This window comes from Eubalaena glacialis, chromosome 14 (assembly GCF_028564815.1).
Source record: "Eubalaena glacialis isolate mEubGla1 chromosome 14, mEubGla1.1.hap2.+ XY, whole genome shotgun sequence".
Lineage (NCBI taxonomy): Eukaryota > Metazoa > Chordata > Mammalia > Artiodactyla > Balaenidae > Eubalaena > Eubalaena glacialis.
The window spans coordinates 60,082,944-60,106,440 of NC_083729.1; the positions used below are offsets into that span (position 1 = coordinate 60,082,944).

The 23,497-nt window shown below is 39.6% G+C and overlaps 1 protein-coding gene across 5 annotated transcripts in view; it reads right to left on the reverse strand.

Moving 5' to 3' along the window:
• Positions 1-23,497, reverse strand: part of AAK1 (AP2 associated kinase 1) — a 164,613-nt gene that overhangs the window by 19,193 nt on the left and 121,923 nt on the right. The window lies entirely within an intron of this gene.

The following is a 23,497-nucleotide window of genomic DNA, read 5'->3' on the forward strand; positions in this document are numbered from 1 at the left end:
TTGCTGAGTAGTGTTTCACTGTATGAATGGACCACATTTTGTTGACTCATTCATTAACTGACGGATATTTGGTTATTTCCAGCTTTTAGCTATTAAAAATAAAGCTGCCATAAACATACGCATATAAGTCTTTGTGTATTCATATCTCTTCCTGGGCTTAGTTTTGAATCTCTCTCTTTCTTTTTTTTTTTTTTTTGTCTTGCATTTAGAAATGGTTTATAACTCACCAAGAGAAGCAATGAAACCACACCTAAGTTAACTTTAACAATCATTTATTGTCTGCCAACCGAGAGCTTGTGACACCCCTGGTATACTCTTATTATTAAACTGTCAAATCTCACAAAATGCACTTAAGCCTGCAGATGGATTACTTTTGATGTCTTTTGGCTAAAAAAACAAAAGGACATGAGAAGCCACCAGATTTGTCACACCTGATAACTTAATGTGTGATAACATGGACACATTAAGGATCCTTCCAAGACAACTCTTTAGCCTGATCCATCAACAACTCTCTACCTGTAACCTATTAAAAGTAGAGCATTAAAATAAAGTTTCTCAAGCAATTAAAAAAAAAAAGCAGAGCACTAACTTAACACAAAATAATGAATCATAGACTCTTACAGAAAGAAGGGAATTAAGAGCTCATACTTCCTTTTACTTACAAAGACACTGAGACCACATAAATTCTATAATTTGCCCAGTTAAAAGGCCTGTCAACAATGTTTTCTCTATCACAAAAATAAACTGCCTTTAAGGTAAAGCTAGAATTAAAATGTCTGAGAAAAAGAAATGGCAAAGTTTAAGTATGTGTGTATAACATTTTAATGAATCTGTATTCTTCTAGGCTATCAGGAATCAAGATAAGCAAAGATGAAATTGATATTCACTGAGAGATAGAAACCAAATTTTAGGTGATCTGTAATTTAGGTGATCTATAACTACACAGATGAAACAAAATAATGGATTTTAGCGTCTTGGCAAGATAATTTGCTTTGGTACAATCAACATACTGCAGAAAAAGCCATTTTTATACGTGAAATCAATTTACCATCTTTGAAATGTATAACATGCAGCTATCTTTGAATTAAATGCCAATATGCTACATATCTCATTTATACCTAATTTATATTGAAGGAAAGAAGAAAGCAGCCTCTCATCAGCAGGGAAAAAAAACAGGGTTCTAACCAAGTATACAAGTGTAATAACATCAGCACTAATCTTGAACTGTACATGACATTATAAGAAAAAATGTTTAAAATATCTTGGACAATTTTCAGCATACTGGCAAAAGTAAGATGGTTTTCCCCAAAAGTCTAATTTTTCATTATTCTGAACACTAGCTTTTGTTTTATCCCCCCCACCCCGAAAGGTTCTTTCACTTAAAAAAAAAAAAAAAAAGTAATGATCTTCTATCACTTTTAGCACTCAGATATTTGCATTCTTGTGAAGCACTGGATAAAAAGTAAAGGCCCCAACATTACTTGTTTTTCATACAGCAGTTTGTCTTGGCCTCTCCAGTGACTGGCTGTGACCCTGGGGCAGTTCCTGAAACAGATCTCCTTATCTGTAAAATACAGACACCTCCCCCTAACCTTTTTGTATTAGTCACTCAAACATCATCTCCAAGCCTTTCTCCACCCTCCCTGCCACATTAGGAACTTTCTGGAACACTCTGCTTTCGCTTCTCCTGCAGCCCTGAAGGCAGGGAAGGTGTCTTCTTAATTTCTGTGTCCCCAGTTCCCGGTTCCTTCTCGTCCTCTGTCAAATCTCTGCCTTTTGGCTTCACTGGGGAGGTGGGGAGAACAGGGGATCAATGGCAAAAAAGCAGGTCCTTCAACAAGAATCTAATTTTTTAAATTAGCCATTAGCAAAAAGCATGAGGGTAAAAGGGTACGTGTGTGCATGCGTGCGTACCTGTGTTGTATCGTAAGATGGAATGGGGTGGGGATGGGGTAAACTGCCACATTCTTTTCTGACCAAACCTTGAAGTAGCAGGCTGTTCACACAGATAATCTGGATGGTCACTGCTGCTTAGGAATAGTCAAATCTTAGAACTGTGGGAGGGAGGAGCAGGGGTCAGAGTAACACCAGGCAGAAAAACAGGAGTGAGAGTCCAGGGCCGCTGCATAAGTCACATCGGCAGCCTGTGCAAAAATGGTTTCTTTACTCAGTGCTGACCCCCAGGTGCTATTATAACAATGGTTGTCACTTGCATTTGTAGAGTTCAATGTCAAACATTTTCATTCATTATTCACAAAAAAACCTGGGTTTGGGAATACTGATACAGTTGAGAGTGGACATCAGAAAACGTGAGAATGCGTGACTTGCCCAAAGTCACAGATGGGACATGGTAGAGCCTGGACTTGACTTCAACGTTTCCTCCACATGCTGCCTACAGGGTCTGCTTAGCTCCATAACCAGAGGAGAAGGTGTTTTCACACAGACATGGTCCCATGCACAATGGTCAAGTTATAAAAGATATGTTAACACTGGAAGGAACTTTAGATCTTATCCAATTAGCCTTCTCATTTGCAGATGAGGAAACAGCTCCAGAGAGGTGAAGTAACTTGCCTAAGATCTTACAGCAAGTAAGCCACAGAGCTAGCTAGGACTAGGACCCAGAGCTTTATGTATAGAGATTCAATCTCCTGGTTTAACTAAGGCTTTGATTGCTTTAAAGTGTACAGACTCTTAGAAGATAAATTTTAAGCTATTACTGGTCATTTTTGGTCACTGTAAATGAAGAATGTGAGGACAGATTGTAACGGGAGGGAAAGATTGTAATGGGAGGTACAGGAGGCTGACAGTCTCTAAATCACAGCCTGGAGGCCTCCCAGGTGCATCAAGGTCTGGCTTTGATATCCTTCCTTTTATGAATTCTGGCCTCTCTCTCACATTTTTATAAAAACTCTCTGAGGCCATGTATCATGATGCCGGGGTGGGAAAGAGCAGAGAAGAGGCGGTGAATTTAGGAAACTGTGCAGGAAGTGTTCTTTACGATCCAAAACCTTGATCAAGTTCTACACGTATGATGAGACTTGTTGCTATCTAATGAACAAAGACTTTTTAAATTTTACTTGAATCATGGGAAATGGCTTCTCTGGATGCAAAAACAAAACATATCTTCTAGGACAGTTCATACCTGAAATGTACAAAGACTCACACACTATAATTCTCAATTATACAGAGTGACAGACGAACGAAAACCAGAAATAATTCATAAATTGTATTTTGCAATGATTTAATCCTCCTGAGAAACAGTTAATCTTTTATTGTGATGCTACACCTTTTCATTTGGGGTCTGCAAAATCCTCCCAAATGAATAAGCAACATGAAAGAGTCAAAGGGCCTGAGTTTAAGTTAGTTAAGTTACCTAACTTTTCTAAGCATCAGTTTCTCACCTGTAAACAGAGGATAGGAACTACTTTAAAGGGCTTTTAGGATTAAATGGGCATATTTATCAGAATTAATGTGTGTACATGTGCATATAAATTGAAGTACTTAGCCCATAAAAGAGGATTAACATCTCTTTCTAGTAAGAGGAGTAGATAGGTCAGCCAGCCACAGATGCTTGAGATTACAGTAGTGAAGGCAGGTGAAGTTCTAGATTTTACTCAAATGCCTTGGTATGAGAACAGAATAAGCAGAATTCCTTGAATAAAGTGAAGTGGGAGGCGGAGGCAGCGTGGTCTAGTAGAGGAAGAAAAGGTACTGAGAGCCCGGGGACCTGGGTTCTGCACTAAGTCTATGTGGCACTTTGGGCAAATCACTGTTTATCTCTGGATCTAACTCTTCTTACTGATAAAATGAAGATAAATGTAAAGGTGCTGTCCACCTCTAAAAGTTCAATCATCCAGTGTGAGGGGAAAAACAGGAAGTACAAACTGGCGGCTTAGAAGATGGACTGCTTAGTGATGACACTGGAACTCTGAACTGGTACTAATGGCAGGAAAGAACACCTGGAGGGCTCCTCAGTGACATGGGCAGGAGCTAAAATGAGTGGCCTCAAGGTGACATGTTTTGGGAAATGCAGAGAGCTGTTCAACGTGCAAACTCAGCCCAGACATGAGTGGCCAGGAGAACAGGGTGACGAGGTGGGGGAATATCGAAGCTTGCTCCTCATCTGAGAAAAGAACAAACCGCAATTGTATTCTACCTTAGTGTAAAAATAATACATGTTTATTGTATAAAATCTGGGAAATACAGATAAGCTAAAGGATAAAAGTAGGAGGAGCTTCCAGATGGCGGAAGAGTAAGACGCGGAGATCACCTTCCTCCCCACAAATACATCAGAAATACATCTACATGTGGAACAACTCCTACAGAACACCTACTGAACGCTGGCAGAAGACCTCAGACCTCCCAAAAGGCAAGAAACTCCCCACGTACCTGGGTAGGGCAAAAGAAAAAAGAAAAAACAGAGACAAAAGAATAGGGACGGGACCTGCACCAGTGGGAGGGAGCTGTGAAGGAGGAAAGGTTTCCACACACTAGGAAGCCCCTTCGCGGGCAGAGGCTGCAGGTGGCGGAGGGGGGCAGCTTCGGGGCCATGGAGGAGAGCGCAGCCACAGGGGTGCGGAGGGCAAAGCGGAGAGATTCCCGCACAGAGGAGCGGTGCCGACCAGCACTCACCAGCCCGAGAGGCTTGTCTGCTCACCCGCCGGGGCGGGCGGGGCTGGGGCTTCGGTCGGATCCCAGGGAGAGGACTGGGGTTGGCTGTGTGAACACAGCCTGAAGGGACTAGTGTGGCACAGCTAGCCGGCAGGGAGTCCGGGAAAAAGTCTGGAGCTGCCGAACAGGCAAGAGACTTTTTCTTGCCTCTTTGTTTCCTGGTGCGCGAGGAGAGGGGATTCAGAGCGCCGCTTAAAGGAGCTCCAGAGGCGGGCGCGAGCCGCGGCTATCAGCGCGGACCCCAGAGACGGGCAAGGGACGCTAAGGCTGCTGCTGCCGCCATGAAGAAGCCTGTGAGCGAGCACAGGTCACTCTCCACACCTCCCCTCCCAGGAGCCTGTGCAGCCGCCACTGCCAGGGTCCCGTGATCCAGGGACAACTTCCCCGGGAGAACGCATGGCGCGCCTCAGGCTGGTGCAACGTCACGCCGGCCTCTACTGCCGCAGGCTCGCCCCGCATCCGTACCCCGGCCTGAGTGAGCCAGAGGCCCTGAAGCAGCTGCTCCTTTAACCCCGTCCTGTCTGAGCGAAGAACAGACACCCTCAGGCAACCTACACGCAGAGGCGGGGCCAAATCCAAAGCTGAACTCCGGGAGCTGTGCGAACAAAGAAGAGACAGGGAAATCCCTCCCAGCAGCCTCAGAAGCAGCGGATTAAATCTCCACAATCAACTTGATGTACCCTGCATTGGTGCAATACCTGAACAGACAACGAATCATCCCAAATTGAGGAGGTGGACTTTGGGAGCAAAGATATATATATATTTTTTCCCTTTTTCTCTTTTTGTGAGTGTGTATATGTATGCTTCTGTGTGTGATTTTGTCTGTATAGCTTTACTTTCACCATTTGTCCTAGGGTTCTGAATATCTTTTTTTTTTTTACTTTAAAAAATTTTTTTCTTAACAATTATTTTTTATTTTAATAACTTTATTTTATTTTACTTTATTTTATTTTATTTTATCTCTTTCTTTCTTTCTTTCTATTTTTTTCTCCCTTTTATTCTGAGCCGTGTGGATGACAGGCTCTTGGTGCTCCAGCCAGGCATCAGGGCTGTGCCTCTGAGGTAGGAAAGCCAAGTTCAGGACACTGGTCCACAAGAGACCTCCCAGCTCCACATAATATCAAACAGAAAAAATCTCCCAGAGATCTCCATCTCAACGCCAAGACCCAGCTCCACTCAACGACCAGCAAGCTACAGTGCTGGACACCCTATGCCAAACAACTAGCAAGACAGGAACACAACCCCATCCACTAGCAAAGAGGCTGCCTAAAGTCATAATAAGGCCACAGACACCCCAAAACACACCACCAGACGTGGACCTGCCCACCAGAAAGACAAGATCCAGCCTCATCCACCAGAACAAAGGCACTAGTCCCCTCCACCAGGAAGCCTACACAACCCACTGAACCAACCTTAGCCACTGGGGACAGACACCAAAAACAACGGGAACTACAAACCTGCAGCCTGCAAAAAGGAGTCCCCAAACACAGTAAGTTAAGCAAAATGAGAAGACAGAAAAACACACAACAGGTGAAGGAGCAAGGCAAAAACCCACCAGACCTAACAAATGAAGAGGAAATAGGCAGTCTACCTGAAAAAGAATTCAGAATAATGATAGTAAAGATGATCCAAAATCTTGGAAATAAGAGAAAATACAAGAAAGGTTTAACAAGGACCTAGAAGAACAAAAGAGCAAACAAACAGTGATGAACAACACAATAAATGAAATTAAAAATTCTCTAGAAGGGATCAAGAGCAGAATAACTAAGGCAGAAGAACGGATAAGTGACCCGGAAGATAAAAGAGTGGAAATAACTACTGCAGAGCAGAATAAAGAAAAAAGAATGAAAACAATTGAGGACAGTCTCAGAGACCTCTGGGACAACATTAAATGCACCAACATTCGAATTATATGGGTCCCAGAAGAAGAAGAGAAAAAGAAAGGGACTGAGAAAATATTTGAAGAGATTATGTTTGAAAACTTCCCAAATATGGGAAAGGAAATAGTTAATCAAGTCCAGGAAGCACAGAGAGTCCCATACAGTATAAATCCAAGGAGAAACACGCCAAGACACATATTAATCAAACTATCAAAAATTAAATACAAAGAAAAAATATTAAAAGCAGCAAGGGAAAAACAACAAATAACACACAACGGAATCCCCATAAGGTTAACAGCTGATCTTTCAGCAGAAACTCTGCAAGCCAGAAGGGAGTGGCAGGACATATTTAAAGTGATGAAGGAGAAAAACCTACAATCAAGATTACTCTACCCAGCAAGGATCTCATTCAGATTTGATGGAGAAATTAAAACCTTTACAGACAAGCAAAAGCTAAGAGAATTCAGCACCACCAAACCAGCTTTACAACAAATGCTAAAGGAACTTCTCTAGGCAGGAAACACAAGAGAAGGAAAAGACCTACAATAACAAACCCAAAACAATTAAGAAAATGGTTATAGGAACATACATATCAATAATTGCCTTAAATGTAAATGGATTAAATGCTCCAACCAAAAGACACAGACTGGCTGGATGGATACAAAAACAAGACCCATATATACACTGTCTACAAGAGACCCACTTCAGACCTAGGGACACATATAGACTGAAAGTGAGGGGATGGAAAAAGATATTCCACGGAAATGGAAATCAAAAGAAAGCTGGAGTAGCAATTCTCATATCAGACAATATAGACTTTAAAATAAAGACTATTACAAGAGACAAAGAAGGACACTACATAATGATCAAGGGATCAATCCAAGAAGAAGATATAACAATTGTAAATATTTATGCACCCAACATAGGAGCACCTCAATACATAAGGCAAATACTAACGGCCGTAAAAGGGGAAATCGACAGTAACACAATCATAGTAGGGGACTTTAACACCCCACTTTCACCAATGGACAGATCATCCAAAATGAAAATAAATAAGGAAACACAAGCTTTAAATGATACATTAAACAAGATGGACTTAATTGATATTTATAGGACATCCATCCAAAAACAACAGAATACACATTCTTCTCATGTGCTCATGGAACATTCTCCAGGATAGATCATATCTTGGGTCACAAATCAAGCCTGGGTAAATTTAAGAAAATTGAAATCGTATCAAGTATCTTTTCCGACCACAATGCTATGAGACTAGATATCAATTACAGGAAAAAAATCTGTAAAAAATACAAACACATGGAGGCTAAACAACACACTACTTAATAACCAAGAGATCACTGAAGAAATCAAAGGGGAAATCAAAAAATACCTAGAAACAAATGACAATGAAAACACGAAGACCCAAAACCTATGGGATACAGCAAAAGCAGTTCTAAGAGGGAAGTTTATAGCAATACAATCCTACCTCAAGAAACAAGAAACATCTCAAATAAACAACCTAACCTTACACCTAAAGCTATTAGAGAAAGAAGAACAAAAATACCCCAAAGTTAGCAGAAGGAAAGAAATCATAAAGATCAGATCAGAAATAAATGAAAAAGAAATGAAGGAAATGATAGCAAAGATCAATAAAACTAAAAGGTGGTTCTTTGAGAAGATAAACAAAATTGATAAGCCATTAGCCAGACTCATCAAGAAAAAAAGGGAGAAGACTCAAATCAATAGAATTAGAAATGAAAAAGGAGAGGTAACAACTGACACTGCAGAAATACAAAGGATCATGAGAGATTACTACAAGCAACTCTATGCCAATAAAATGGACAACCTGGAAGAAATGGACAAATTCTTAGAAATGCGCAACCTTCTGAGACTGAACCAGGAAGAAATAGAAAATATGAACAGACCAATCACAAGCCCTGGAATTGAAACTGTGACTAAAAATCTTCCAACAAACAAAAGCCCAGGACCAGATGGCTTCACAGGCGAATTCTATCAAACACTTAGAGAAGACCTAACACCTATCCTTCTCAAACTCTTCCAAAATATAGCAGAGGGAGGAACATTCCCAAACTCATTGTACGAGGCCACCATCACCCTGATACCAAAACCAGAAAAAGATGTCACAAAGAAAGAAAACTAAAGGCCAATATCACTGATGAACATAGATGCAAAATTCTCAACAAAATACTAGCAAACAGAATCCAACAGCACATTAAAAGGGTCATACACCATGATCAAGAGGGGTTTATCCCAGGAATGCAAGGATTCTTCAATATACGCAAATCAATCAATGTGATACACCATATTAACAAATTGAAGGAGAAAAACCATATGATCATCTCAATAGATGCAGAGAAAGCTTTCGACAAAATTCAACACCCATTTATGATAAAAACCCTCAAGAAAGTAGGCATAGAGGGAACCTTCCTCAACATAATAAAGGCCATATATGACAAACCCACAGCCAACATCATCCTCAATGGTGAAAAACTGAAACCATTTCCACTAAGATCAGGAACAAGACAAGGTTGCCCACTCCCACCACTATTATTCAACATAGTTTTGGAAGTTTTAGCCACAGCAATCAGAGAAGAAAAAGAAATAAAAGGAATCCAAATTGGAAAAGAAGAAGTAAAGCTGTCACTGTTTGCAGATGACATGATACTATACATAGAGAATACTAAAGATGCTACCAGAAAACTACTAGAGCTAATCAATGAATTTGGTAAAGTAGCAGGATACAAAATTAATGCACAGAAATCTCTAGCATTCCTATACACTAATGATGAAAAATCTGAAAGTGAAATTAAGAAAACACTCCCATTTACCACTGCAACAAAAAGAATAAAATATCTAGGAATAAACCTACCTAAGGAGACAAAAGACCTGTATGCAGAAAATTATAAGATACTGATGAAAGAAATTAAAGATGATACAAATAGATGGAGAGATATACCATGTTCTTGGATTGGAAGAATCAACATTGTGAAAATGACTCTAGTACCCAAAGCAATCTACAGATTCAGTGCAATCCCTATCAAACTACCACTGGCATGTTTTACAGAACTAGAACAAAAAATTTCACAATTTATATGGAAACACAAAAGACCCCGAATAGCCAAAGCAACCTTGAGAAAGAAAAACGGAGCTGGAGGAATCAGGCTCCATGACTTCAGAGTATACTACAAAGCTACAGTAATCAAGACAGTATGGTACTGGCACAAAAACAGAAATATAGATCAATGGAACAGGATAGAAAGCCCAGAGATAAACCCACGCACATATGGTCACCTTATCTTTGATAAAGGAGGCCAGAATATACAGTGGAGAAAAGACAGTCTCTTCAATAAGTGGTGCTGGGAATACTGGACAGGTACATGTAGAAGTATGAAATTAGAACACTCCCTAACATCATACACAAAAATAAACTCAAAATGGATTAAAGACCTAAATGTAAGGCCAGACACTATCAAACTCTTAGAGGAAAACATAGGCAGAACACTCTATGACATAAAACACAGCAAGATCCTTTTTGACCCACCTCCTAGAGCAATGGAAATAAAAACAAAAATAAACAAATGGGACCTAATGAAACGTAAAAGCTTTTGCACAGCAAAGGAAACCATAAACAAGACCAAAAGACAACCCTCCGAATGGGAGAAAATATTTGCAAATGAAGCAACTGACAAAGGATTAATTTCCAAAATTTACAAGCAGCTCATGCAGCTCAATATCATAAAAAACAAACACCCCAATCCAAAAATGGGCAGAAGACCTAAATAGACATTTCTCCAAAGAAGATATACAGATTGCCAACAAACACATGAAAGAATGCTCAACATCATTAATCATTAGAGAAATGCAAATCAAAACTACAATGAGATACCATCTCACACCAGTCAGAATGGCCATCATCAAAAAATCTACAAACAATAAATGTTGGAGAGGGTGTGGAGAAAAGGGAACCATCTTGCACTGTTGGTGGGAATGTAAATTGATACAGCCACTATGGAGAACAGTATGGAGGTTCCTTAAAAAACTAAAAATAGAACTACCATACGACCCAGCAATCCCACTACTGGGCATATACCCTGAGAAAACCATAATTCAAAAAGAGACATGTACCAAAATGTTCACTGCAGCTCTATTTACAATAGCCAGGACATGGAAACAACCTAAGTGTCCGTCAACAGATGAATGGATAAAGAAGATGTGGCACATATATACAATGGAATATTACTCAGTCATAAAAAGAAACGAAATTGAGTTATTTGTAGTGAGGTGGATGGACCTAGAGTCTGTCATACAGAGTGAAGTAAGTCAGAAAGAGAAAAACAAATACCATATGCTAACACATATATATGGAATCTAAAAAAAAGAAAAAAAAATGGTCAGAAGAACCTAGGGGCAAGACGGCAATAAAGATGCAGACCTACTAGAGAATGGACTTGAGGTTATGGGGAGGGGGAAGGGTAAGCTGTGACAAAGTGAGAGAGTGGCATGGACATATATACACTACCGAACGTAAAATAGATAGCTAGTGGGAAGCAGCCGAGTAGCACAGGGAGATCAGCTTGGTGCTTTGTGACCACTTAGAGCGGTGGGATAGGGAGGGTGGGAGGGAGGGAGATGCAAGAGGGAAGAGATATGGGGACATATGTATATGTATAACTGATTCACTTTGTTATAATGCAGAAACTAACACACGATTGTAAGCAATTATATTCCAATAAAGATGTTAAGAAAAAAAACTATACTCCAATAAAAAGTATGTTAAAAAAAAAAAAGGATAAAAGTAAAACTACCCATAATTTCCCTTGTAGAGATAGCCACTATTGAGTTTTTAACGAATGCTCTTCCAATCTTTTCCTATAAACTCTGAACGTTCAATAAATATTTAAGCATACTCATGTGCTCTTCAGACAATGTATTAGAAAAGAATTGCTAAGTCAATAAGGAAGTAAAATCTTAAAGGCCACGCTGTCCTCCCTGAAAGCTGTACTAACTGCTACTCCCACTAGCAGGATCTGAGTGTGTCCATTTTCTGATACCTTCACCAAGCCTGAGGTGGTAGGTTTTTTTCATCTTTAGCAATCTGACAGCAGAAGCTGCAGCACCTCACTGCTTTATAATTGGTACTTCTTGGATTCATCATGATGGTGAACTTTTAGAAAAATATTATTTACTGGTAATTCATCTTTTGTCTTTTATGAATTGTCTGCTCATATTTTTCTGTTGGTGGGATTATCTTATCACATTCCCAGTACTATAATCAGTTCTTTCTCAAGTCTCTAGGGTTCCCAAATAAAAATGAGTCAGGTTAAGAGCTTGGAAAAGCGCTGAAATCATGGTTAAAAGCCTGAGAAGGTGGACCCCTGAAGAAAAATGGATGCAGAATTAGTTAGCCTGGACCGTGGAAACCGAGAGTGCTTTTAAAGGAGAGGATTGTTAGTACTTTGAAATGAAGGGGGAAATGAAAGGGTCATCTCTTCTGAGCACCTCCCCTCTCCTTAAACATAAGTCAAATGGCGTGAGGGATTAGGGGAAGAGAGGAGGGGGCAGCTGCTAGAGTTGGAGATAGGGATTAATCCATTTCAGATTCTCATACCGCTCCTCTCAAGACTTAGTAACTGAAAATATAAATCACAAAAAAGGGTACAAATCCTTCATAAACCAGTCTAAGGTCAGACAGTCAGAACCACTTCCTGGCAGGAGACCAGGATATACTGCAAGTTGTGAGCTTCTTCTCTTTTAAAATATCAAAGATGAGGGTAGATATCTATTTGTACAGGCTAGTGAGACTAAGGGCTTGCTCAAGGCCCATTCCAACCCTAATTAGGACTTCGACTATGAGAAGTAAAGCAGACTGAACTTACAGACATGGAAGAGCCAGATGCAAGCCCCATCCAAAAAGATGATTTGGCTGCTACAGCTTTGTGGTTTTGGAAATTTACGTCTTGTCTGACTTGGGGTGTAAGCCCTGATGTCTTGTAATGAGAGATGCTGTTTTTAGAATTTAGTCACTCTAGCTCCTATCACTGAGAAACCAGACACTAAACCATCTGTGACACCTGCAAGCTGGAATCACAAGTCAACCACCATGACCCATTCCGAGTCCATTTTAGAGAACTGAATCTGTGGGAAGAAAAACTTTCCAGAGTAAAGACACATACTCTGATCAACCTCGGACTTTTTAAATATCACAAGACAGAAATTGGAAGTGAGGAAGCTGCCAAGCAAATAGCTCTGAGAGGAATGCCTATCTTGACAACAAACCACTGAGAAAACACAGCTTCTCTTGCTTACTTTTCAAGAGAAGACGGAGTGCCATAAGCCAAGAAGTACTTTTTTTAAAAAAAAGTCGTTAATTCTAGGAAGTGGCACTTATGGGGCAACCAATGCATTCTTGCTCAGTCTTGTGGAACACTGATGTTGAAAGGTCAGTATTAAGGGGTTGCTATAAAAATCTTTTCCTCAAACTCTGAGCACTGCTGGCGGGAATGTAAAAGGGTGTAGTCACTGTGGAAAACAGTATGGCAGTTCCTCAAAAAATTAAAAATAGAGTTACCATCAGTTCTAGTAATTCTATTTCTGGGTATGTACCTCAAAGAGTCTTGAGTTTTGAAGAGATATTTGCACACTCACGTTCAAAGAAGCATTATTCACAATAGCCAAAAGAAAGAAGCAACCCATGTGTCAACTGACAGATGGATAAACAAAACACAACAGAATATTATTCAGCTTTAAAAAGAAATTCTGACATATGCTACAACATGTATGAACCATGAGGACATTATGTTAAGTGAAAAGAGCCAGTCACAAAAGAACAAATATTGTGTAATTCCACTTATATGAGGCACCTAGAGTAGTCAAATTCATAGAGACAGAAAGTAGAATGGTGGTTGCCAGGGGTTGGGGGGAGAGAGGAACGGAGAGGTATTGTTTAATAGGCAGAGAGTTTCGATTTTGCAAGATGAAAAAAAGTTCTGTGGATGGATGGTGGTGATGGCTGTAAACAATATAAATGTACTTGATGCCACTGAACTGTCCACTTTAAAATGGGAAATTCTGCGTTACATATACTTTACCACAATTTTTAAAAATGATTAAATCTTTCCACCAATTTTCAGAGAAAATTCCTCAATCTTCTCTACCATTTTTTTAAACCTTTGATACCACCTATAGCTTATCTGTTCCCTAATACAAATAAAAGGCAAAATAAATGAACACACAGCATATGAGCATCAGTGAAATACTTTGAGGCTCACTAGAGCTAGGCTTCATGTGGCAGCTTTATGAGCACACAAATGCTCGGCTGTGATTTTTTTATACCAGATTTTCTAAGAAAATTTGTTTTATAATGCTTTGGAAAATAAAAATACTCCTTAAAAAAAAAAGAAAAACACCTCCAATTATCCAGTGTCCCTTCACTTAGAGTTTAACAATTGCTAATATCAAGGAATTCTACTTTGATGGCTCTTAGTTGTGCAAAGGTCATAGGTCATAAGAGCAAGTTTCATTTCTGTAAGACAAAACTACCATTGCTAAGACTTTTTGATAACTAGGACTGCCCCCCTGGGAATAAGGGCCTGGAACCAAAGCTGTTATAGCACTTCCTATCTTTATACTAATTTAGAGTTCCCAAAGCAATTTCAAATACATGATTTCATCTGAGCCACACAAGCCAGTCCACAGGTAGGTTTTACTATGGCCAATGCTGAGGAGGAGAAGAACACAGAGTTTGAGCGATTTGACCAAAATCACTTAGCTACTAAGTGGCTAGAACCAAGCTCTTACAAGTTCAAATCCATTCTTGTATTTCCCTAACCCTTAAATTTAGCTCTCTAGTCAAAGGCTTTATTGAGCTGGGATCTGTCCCCAAACGACCCGTCGCTGTGTGGGTGCTGTGAGCCACCAAGAGGAAGGAGCACAGTCACAGCAGCACTAAGGCCTCACTTCCTTACTCACGAAGAGAGAGATTACTGGACATACCCACCAGTCAGTATTATTTCTGGCTCAAAGGAAATTATATGTGAAAACATTTAAAAAGCATAAAATAAAATGTTAAGTCACAAAAGGCATAGTTGTCAGGAGATTAAGGTTCCATGATTCTCACCATCAGGAAGGCTGAGTGTGGGAGGGAAGCATGTATGCAAACCCAGCCAACCAACCAACCAACCAACACACCTGACCGGTGTCTACCACCGGTGGAAGGAGTGACAAACTGCTTGCTTTGAGGGACAGGAGACAAACCTGCAGTCTGCCAAGGTACCAGAGACCGTAAACTCTCAGCCCTTTCCTCACTCGGGCATTTCAAGATGCTGAGGAAGGATACAGGGATAAAGGAGCTATATAACTGAATGTGCTATAGGCTGGGCATAGAATAGTAAATAAAGTAATCAAAGACACAGCGGTCACATGCCGTACTTAGCCCAAATTCTGGAGAGCATCATGAAAGGAGGGGCTGAACGATCTGCTGAGCTTAGCTACTACTTTCATCCCAGGGTTTGGCAGCTTCCTGACATGTGGGCTGTGCCTCTGTTTATGCCCCCTCAAGAGTGGGAAGGGGGCCTGGCTAGGGGTTGGCGGACTCACAGACGGAAGGCTATGGAGATAGTAGTCTGGTGTTTGGTAGCTGGGGACGGAAATGGAGGGTAACGGGGCTGCCAAAAGCCTTTCAGCCTCAGGTTTCATTTACTTTATTCATCTAATCTGCAAATACTCATTGAGTGCCAGCTACACCCAGCAGTGATCTCAGCATTAACGGTACACTGGTAAATAAGACAGACAAGGTCCCTCCCTCAGGACACTGACATTCTGCGGGAGAAAGAGGAATGAACAAGTAGAAACAGACAATGTCACGATAAATGCTATGAAGAAAAAAGCCAGGGGGTGTGAGTGACAGTGCCCGTGGGACCACGTCAGGCCTCTCCGAGAAGACAGCAATTAAGCTGAGACCCAAATGTCGAATGACAAGAAGGAAAAGCTTTTCAGGCAGAGTACCAGAAAGTGCAAAGGCCCTGATGTGGGAATAAGCTTAGCTTAGCTTATTGGAGGAAAGACTGAAGGGAAGAATGCTATGAGCTCAGGTTAGAAGGGTAGCCAAGGGCCAGACTAGTCAGGGTCTTGTAGGTATGGTAAGAAGCCTGGATTTTTTGCTCAGTGATTTGAGAATTCACTGGACTGCAAAGGAGTGACATGTCTGATTTATGCTTTCATCCTCTGGCTTGTGCCAAGAGGTCACCCTTCCAGTTCTGCAGCCCATGGGCTATCTGGGTAAGAGCAAGGCATGGACCCAAAGGGGTACCAAATGGAGAATGCCTCAATAATCCCTTTTTCCTTGTCTGATTTTATGACTGCCACAAAAGGGAGCAAAAAGAAGCCAGTGGGCCCCAGCTCGAGTTTACAGCCCATCCTTTCTAGCCTTCTGCTTGAAACTGGCCTGTCTTGGCCCTGCTGGGCATACCTGATGAATGCAACAGAGAAAAGGGCCTCTATTTGATTCTTTCTTCTCTTTTCTTTAACTACCCTATCCTGAATCATTCCCTAGTGACTTTAGATATTTTTGACCTACCTCCAGGTCCAGCAAGCTATAAAGTTACACAATACTACCTGATCAGGGCAAATTTCTTCTTTCTCTTAGAAGGGTCAACAAACTACTTAAAGAAATAAAAACCGTCTTGGTAACCTAGCTGCAGTCTGTCTTAGTAAGTAGAGGATATGCACATCACAATCACTTCCAATCTTGAGGCAATCAATCAAATAAATCCCTTTGACATTTTGGGAGAGAAGAAAAACCAAGCAGATTCTTTTAGTTTAAGACTTTTAGTTTAAGAAATCGACAGGGGTAAGAATGGGAAAAAAGAAAAAACTATCAGCAGCAAAATGACTGTCAGCTGTTTCTAAGGAGCTGGATCTATCTGCTTTTTCAAAGAGACTGAAAAGGAAGAGAAAGTGCGGCTTCTGTTCCTCACATCCTGCTCCCCTTCCCCCAAAAGGATGGGGAGGGGAGCGCGAAATCTCTGGCATTCACGAACTCCAAATGGAAAGCATCCAATGATATTGTTTCAAAAGCTATTTCAATCAGACCACATTAACCGTTTCTTACTTTTTTAGACTGCTTACTTAAAAATCGGTACAGAGCAGACAGTAGGGGAGATTAGAACTACTTATTTCGATGATGAAGAATCAAGCCCAGATAGTAGAAGGTAGTGGAACCTAGGTCTCCTGACTCACACTCCCTATCAAATTTTATTATGTATTTTTATCTTCTAAAAATAAAAGCACATTATAGCAAAATAGGAACAGGAAGTCACTCAAAATCCAATCATTATTCCATACCATTAGCATTTGGTTCCTTCTATCATAGGCTTATAGGTTTCCCCCCACATTGTTATAATCACACTGAACTAATGCTCTTTGCGATACACAGGCCCTTTATATTACCATTAACACAGTCAAGGATATGAAACTTAAGACTGATATGATGTGCAATACAACTTGGTATAATATGAGCTGAATTTATTATCTTTGCTAAGGACTAGTGACCCCACAAGAGAATTTTGCCCCACTTATTGAGACAGTAAAAATATACAACAGCACCTATTATTAGGTCTTGGAATTCAGGTCCTTTTCATGGAGTGTTTAAAACAGAACTCTCAAGAAGCCCTGGGATGTAACTTAACTTCAGATCAGTTTTATTTACCTACCTGGTGCATCAGGTACTTGAAGAGGAATGAAAGGATCAGATACACTTAGAAGAGGAAGGCTAGAATCCACAGTCTGCCCACCCTTCCTTTTTTCAGCTGGAATTGGTTGGAGGGGAAGGAAGGGTCAAGAAGAGAGAGAAAAAAAAGAGAAAAGCAGAAAACATCAAGTAAATCCAGATGTATTTACCATCTATTAACCCAACTCAAATTATAGAGTAAGTCTAAATTTAGAGGCAGAATAAAGAGGAATGAGTGGATATAATTGAATGTAATAGCAAAGTATGTCTGAGATGTACAATCTGGTCCTTGCAACGTAGTCTGAGATGCAATTAATGGTAAAAGTAGGATATTCGTACATCTGAAGTTCCACGTCTTCCTTAGATACTGCAGTCTATAGTGATCTCTTTCAGAATTCCTATTGCAATTACTACTGTCCTTATCACACATTTTGGTAGGTAAACAAACTTTGTCTATTTTGAAATTTAGAATATGTGTATAGGTACTTCCTACGTGCCCATTTCCCTCTTGAGGTCCTTTAGGGACTGAGTCCTATTCTATCACCAAATGTCTAATGTAGTGCTAGGTAGACAGAAAGAGACAGAAACAGATTTCTTGCCTATTGGAAGGTTAGATAAACCCTAGCCTCTGGACTACATCTACCATACTATTGGCATTCATCCTATATTTGGCAAACTTATAGATTTACAGAAATCTATACACCCTATGGAATATCAGAGCTTGAAGGGATCTCAGCATTTTCTACCACAATTTTCTTATTTTCCAGAAAAGAAAATGAAGCCCAGAAGTTAAGAGACTAGACAGAGGTCCACCAGCAGACCCAGGATCAAAACACAGGTCTCCTGGCTCCTACTTTACCATTCTTTACCTTGCATTTTAATAATGAGTTAGTTCCTGAATTAAAATCTAATTTAGCCTTTTATAAAGTGGATGTAAAAAAAAACTTTTAATTTTCAAGTAATTGTAGAATCATAGGAAGTTGCAGTACATAGAATCCTGTGAACCCTTCAACCAGCTTCCCCCAGTGGTGAGTTCTTATACAACTATAGTTCAGTATCACTGACACCAGGGCAATTCTGTTAACTAAACTCTGTCCAGTTTTCACATGTACTCACATTTGTGTGTGTGTGTGTGTATGTGTGTTTATAGTTCCTTGCCATTTGATAGTACGTATAAATTAGCCTAAGCACCACAACAATGATACACAATTATTCCATCAAACAAAAGAACTTCCTTGTACTCCTTTATAGTCACACCCACTCCTTACTCCTGTCCCAGTCTCTGTAATTTTGTCATTTTAAGAATATCATTCAAGTGGGCTTTTAACTAAGCTTCTTTAAAGGTCTGTGGAGGAAGAGAAGGGTTAAAATCACTGCTCTTAGTCTCTGAAATATTTTAAAATGAGACACAATGAAATATATTAAAAGAAAAAGAACAAATTATGAAATTGAATGTATAGTATAATTCATGTTTGAAAAAAGTATGTACACAGAAATAAAACTATGGTCATAAATATTGTTAAATGTTAGCAATGCTTACCTCTTGGAATGGGGTCATGAGTTTTTCAATCTTGCTTCCTTGGGGTTTTAGCAAATGAATGTATATAATTTATCAACAGAAAAATACAGTAAGTCCCCTACATACGACCTTCAAGTTGAGAACTTTCAAAGATGTGAACGTGCGTTCCTATGTCCAATCACGTAAGTTAGTTCACGCGTCTGGCATACGTTGTCACGTGCAGCTTGCCCTCCGTCTCCTATTGCTGACGATCCTTCAGCTCTACCATCTCCCACCTCCTCTCCCTCCTCCATTCAGTAACTCTTCTTGCCTGTTCACTAGATGCCAGCCCCTGTATGCCAGCTGTTGTACTGTACTACTGTACTTTTCAGGGGACTGTACTGTAAGATTAAAAATGTTTTCTTTATTTTTTGTGTTTGTTTTTTATGTATCATTTGTGTGAAAAGTATTATAAACCTATTACAGTACAGTACTATATAGCTGACTGTGTTAGTTGGGTACCTAGGCCAACTTTGTTGGACTTACGAACAAATTGGACTTATGAACAAACCGGACTTAACGAATGTGCTCTTGGAACGGAACTCGTTCATATGTAGAGGACTTACTGTATTTTAAATAAAGAGGCACAATGTCAAGTTTTAATTGTCTGCCTGTTCCTCCTCTAATGTATGAACACAGTTTAGTAACATTTTTGCAGCTTTTACCATAAAAATGTTAAGGATAACCCTTGTGTCATCCTCCCCAACTCATTACCAAATTTCCTGCTTCTCTCCTCCCTTGGTTGGTTAGAAGGTTTCAAATCAGTGAACGGTCTGAGCTTGATTAGAAAACTTGGAGAAAATGGTGCCACCCTGAACTTCATCCAAGTGAGGACACATTAATTTCAGGGATTTAGATATAATTTTCTTCCATTTGTAAAGAATGAAGATTCTTCTTCATTCACACCACAAATGCAAACGAAGGGAAAATACCAAATGTTCATAGAAAAGTGCTGGAAAAATTGAGGAAAATATGAAGATGTTTTGTAATGCCTGTAAAAGCTTAGTGTCACTGATTTATAAGATTTCTGAGATGTGGTTACAACTACAGCTTCTGCGCTGGGCTGCGCAGGTACAAATTTCTACACTGTCATTCTCCACCTATGACCTTGGGCAGGTCACTTAGCCTCTCATGGGCTGTTGTGAGGGATCACTGGAGATAATGTACATAAAAGCACTTACCCAGTGGGCTTAGCACGCAGCATGTACTCAACATATGTTCGCTGGTATTATTGTCCTAACTTTACTCAAATATGTGTTTTCTAATGGCTGGGCCGTTAAAAAAAATACTGCCATTTACAACCTTCAAAGTAAGCATTAAGGGGAGAAGAGGCAAAAATAAAAGCAAAACACAACTCTTTAAAAAACAGTTCATACAGACAAACAACAAAACATAAAATGTATGATAAGAAAGAATTAGGCATTAAAACTGGAAGTGGATGGAAAATGATTACGGACATCTGTTATTAACATTGGTGAATCCAAGCTCCTATCCTTTGGCAAAAAGTGACTCCTTTCCTTCATTCAACAAATCTGTACTGAGCCAAGCACTGTACTAAATGCTGGGATTCAGCATCAAAGAAGACCCTCCTAGGGCTTATTCCATGACCCCCTTTCCAGGGAAACTATATCCTACCCAGCACCATAACTAGTCATCATTGTGACATTTTATCTCAAGGACAATGACCAATGCTTTATACATTTGGTATATTTAGTCAACTATTTGGCATATCCAGCTTTAAGCACTTTCAACCAGACCAAAATACCAATAAATTTAAAAATTATACAGGGCTTCCCTGGTGGTGCAGTGGTTAAGAAACTGCCTGCCAATGCAGGGCACACGGGTTCGAGCCCTGGTCCGGGAAGATCCCACATGCTGCGGAGCAACTAAGCCCGTGAGCCACAACTACTGAGCCCATGTGCCACAGCTAGTGAAGCCCACGCGCTTAGAGCCTGTGCTCTGCAGTAAGAGAAGCCACTGCAATGAGAAGCCCGCGCACCGCAATGAAGAGTAGCCCCCGCTCGCTGCAACTAGAGAAAGCCCAAGCCTGGCAACAAAGACCCGATGCAGCCAAAAAAAAAAAAAAAATTATACAGACCAGACAACAAAGCTAAAAATAAAAAATAACACACAAAGAAATGTTCACTATTTAATATTAAAAAACACACCTTCCAAATAATTCCAATGCCTGTTCCAAAATATTAACAATGAGAACATCATATGAAGACTTACAGGATATGGTTAAAACTTGAATTTTTTCTTACAAGGGAAACACACAGCTATTAGAAAGCACTCTCAATAACAGTGTAATCCTCAAAGGCTGGGGTGGGGTGGGCAACTGGAGCAAGAAAGAGGCAAGAGAATGGTAGATTATCTGCGAAAAAGTCTTCCTGGAAATTATAATTAGCCTCCCTCCCCGCTCTCATGCCAGATGAAAATCACTGTTATATTGAGAGAAAAACTCTAAATACTTTTTTTTTTAAAGAATTTAAAAAAATTTTACTATGTGTTCTTCTTGAAATCAGCAAAAGTGAACCTAAGAAAAATAGGGAACTGTAATCAAAAAGATAAAGGCAAAAGATAAAGAATTAGAAGACAGAAAAAGAGTAGTTCTATAGAGTTGTCTTTGAAAGGTAATAAAACAGCAAATCTCTAGCTAGAGTTACCAAGAAAAAGAGAAACACAAATACATACAATAAAATTGATGTATGCAAAGAAAATACTATAAAAGATTTAAATGTATTCTTCTATTTTATTAAAAAAATTTTGAAACTATAGATGATTTTCTAGGACACTATTATTAAATTTGCCTTATTATGAGGCAGAAAACCTGAGAGAAGAAGTTCTAGAGCCAGAGGGTCGGTGTCCCAGCTCTGCCACTTACTAGCTATGTGACCCTGGGAAAGAGACTAGCCTGTGCTCAGTTACCTCAACCTTAACTGATGTGGGGATGATGTGGCAACCTCGGAGGGTTGTTGAGAGGGTCAGATGAGATAATACTTGCATAGGACAAATGACAAACTGGGGGAAGAGTTTACAATATGACACATGAAGAGCTCTTACATATTAATAAGAACAAAATAAACACAGCACATTAAAAAAAAAAAAAGGACATGAACAACACAAATCCCAAAAGAAATAAAAATGGCCAGTAAACAATGTCCTCTGTCTACAGCCTCTGAGCTGGTCTGGCTGGGAAAAAGAGGTGAAAATTACTCATTCACTGTTGACTGAAATAAAATTTGTATAGCATTCTTGGAGGGCAATTTGGAAATATGCACCAAAAGCCTTAATTACACATATCTTTTGATTTAGCAAATAATCCCCTAAAACCTATCTTAAAGAAATTTTAAAGGATATGAATAAAAATTTGGCTTCAAGAATGTTTATGTGGTGAAAATTAGTAACAACCTAAGTATTCATCAAAGGGGATGTTAAATACAATGTTATTGTTCTTCCATTAAAAATCATGTTGTAGATTAGTATTTATTGAAATGGAAACTACTAACTCCCATAGAACGTTTACAAAATGAATAACGAACTCCTCCATAATACCAAGAGAAAAAACTGCAGAGGCCATATTATCACAATGCAATGAAAATATATCCTAAATAACTCTAGGGTAAAGAAATCAAAACTTAAAAATTAAAATTTAAAAACATCCAGAAAAGAATGAGAATAAGAGAGCATTACAGGGACCTCCCTGGTGGTCCAGTGGTTAAGAATCCGCCTCCCAATACAGGGGACACAGGTTGGATCCCTGGTCGGGGAACTAAGATTCCCACATGCCGTGGGGCAACGAAGCCCATGAGATGCAACTACTGAGCACGTGGGCCACAACTACAGAGCCCGCATGCTGAAACTACAGAGCCCACGCACTCTGGATCCCTGCGCCACAACTAGAGAGCCAACACGCTGCAACTACTGAGCCCACGCGCCACAACTAGAGAGAAGTCTGCGCACCACAATGAGGAGCCCATGCACCGCAGTGGAGGATCCCACATGCTGCGAGGAAAATTCCGAGTACCACAACTAAGACCCGACGCAGCCAAAAATAAAATAAAATAAAATAAATAAATAAATAAATAAATAGAGTGTTACATAGCAAATGTTATGGAATAACAGCCAAAGTTCTAATCAGAAATAAATTTACGAGGTTAGAAAAATACTGATACACCCAAAGAAAGCAGGAAGAAAGAATATGAAAAGTTAAAAGCAGAAATTAATCAATATAATTAAAAAGATCAATTTTGAAGGATATCAAATTCCATATCCTACAAAGAACATATTCAAAACCTCACATCCATTGCTGAGGAATTTATAACAGTAAAACATTGACATCAAATTAATGTTTAAAAAAGAGGTACCTGGTTAAATACATTAGGATATATCCACATAAAGGAATTTAATGTAGATATTTTAAAAGTTATATTCGAGGAGCTTCTTTAATGATATGGGGGAAACATGCCAAATTTTGTAAGCAAAAAAAAATTAGGCTTTAAAATATGACTATAAAAATGTACCTTAGAGTCATAAACTGAGGCTGAAAATTGTGCACAAAATTGTGGACACATGTATTTTTGTAAAAGAGAAGATCTGTAACTTTCCTTAGATTCACAAAGGTATCTGTGACCCTAAAAAGGT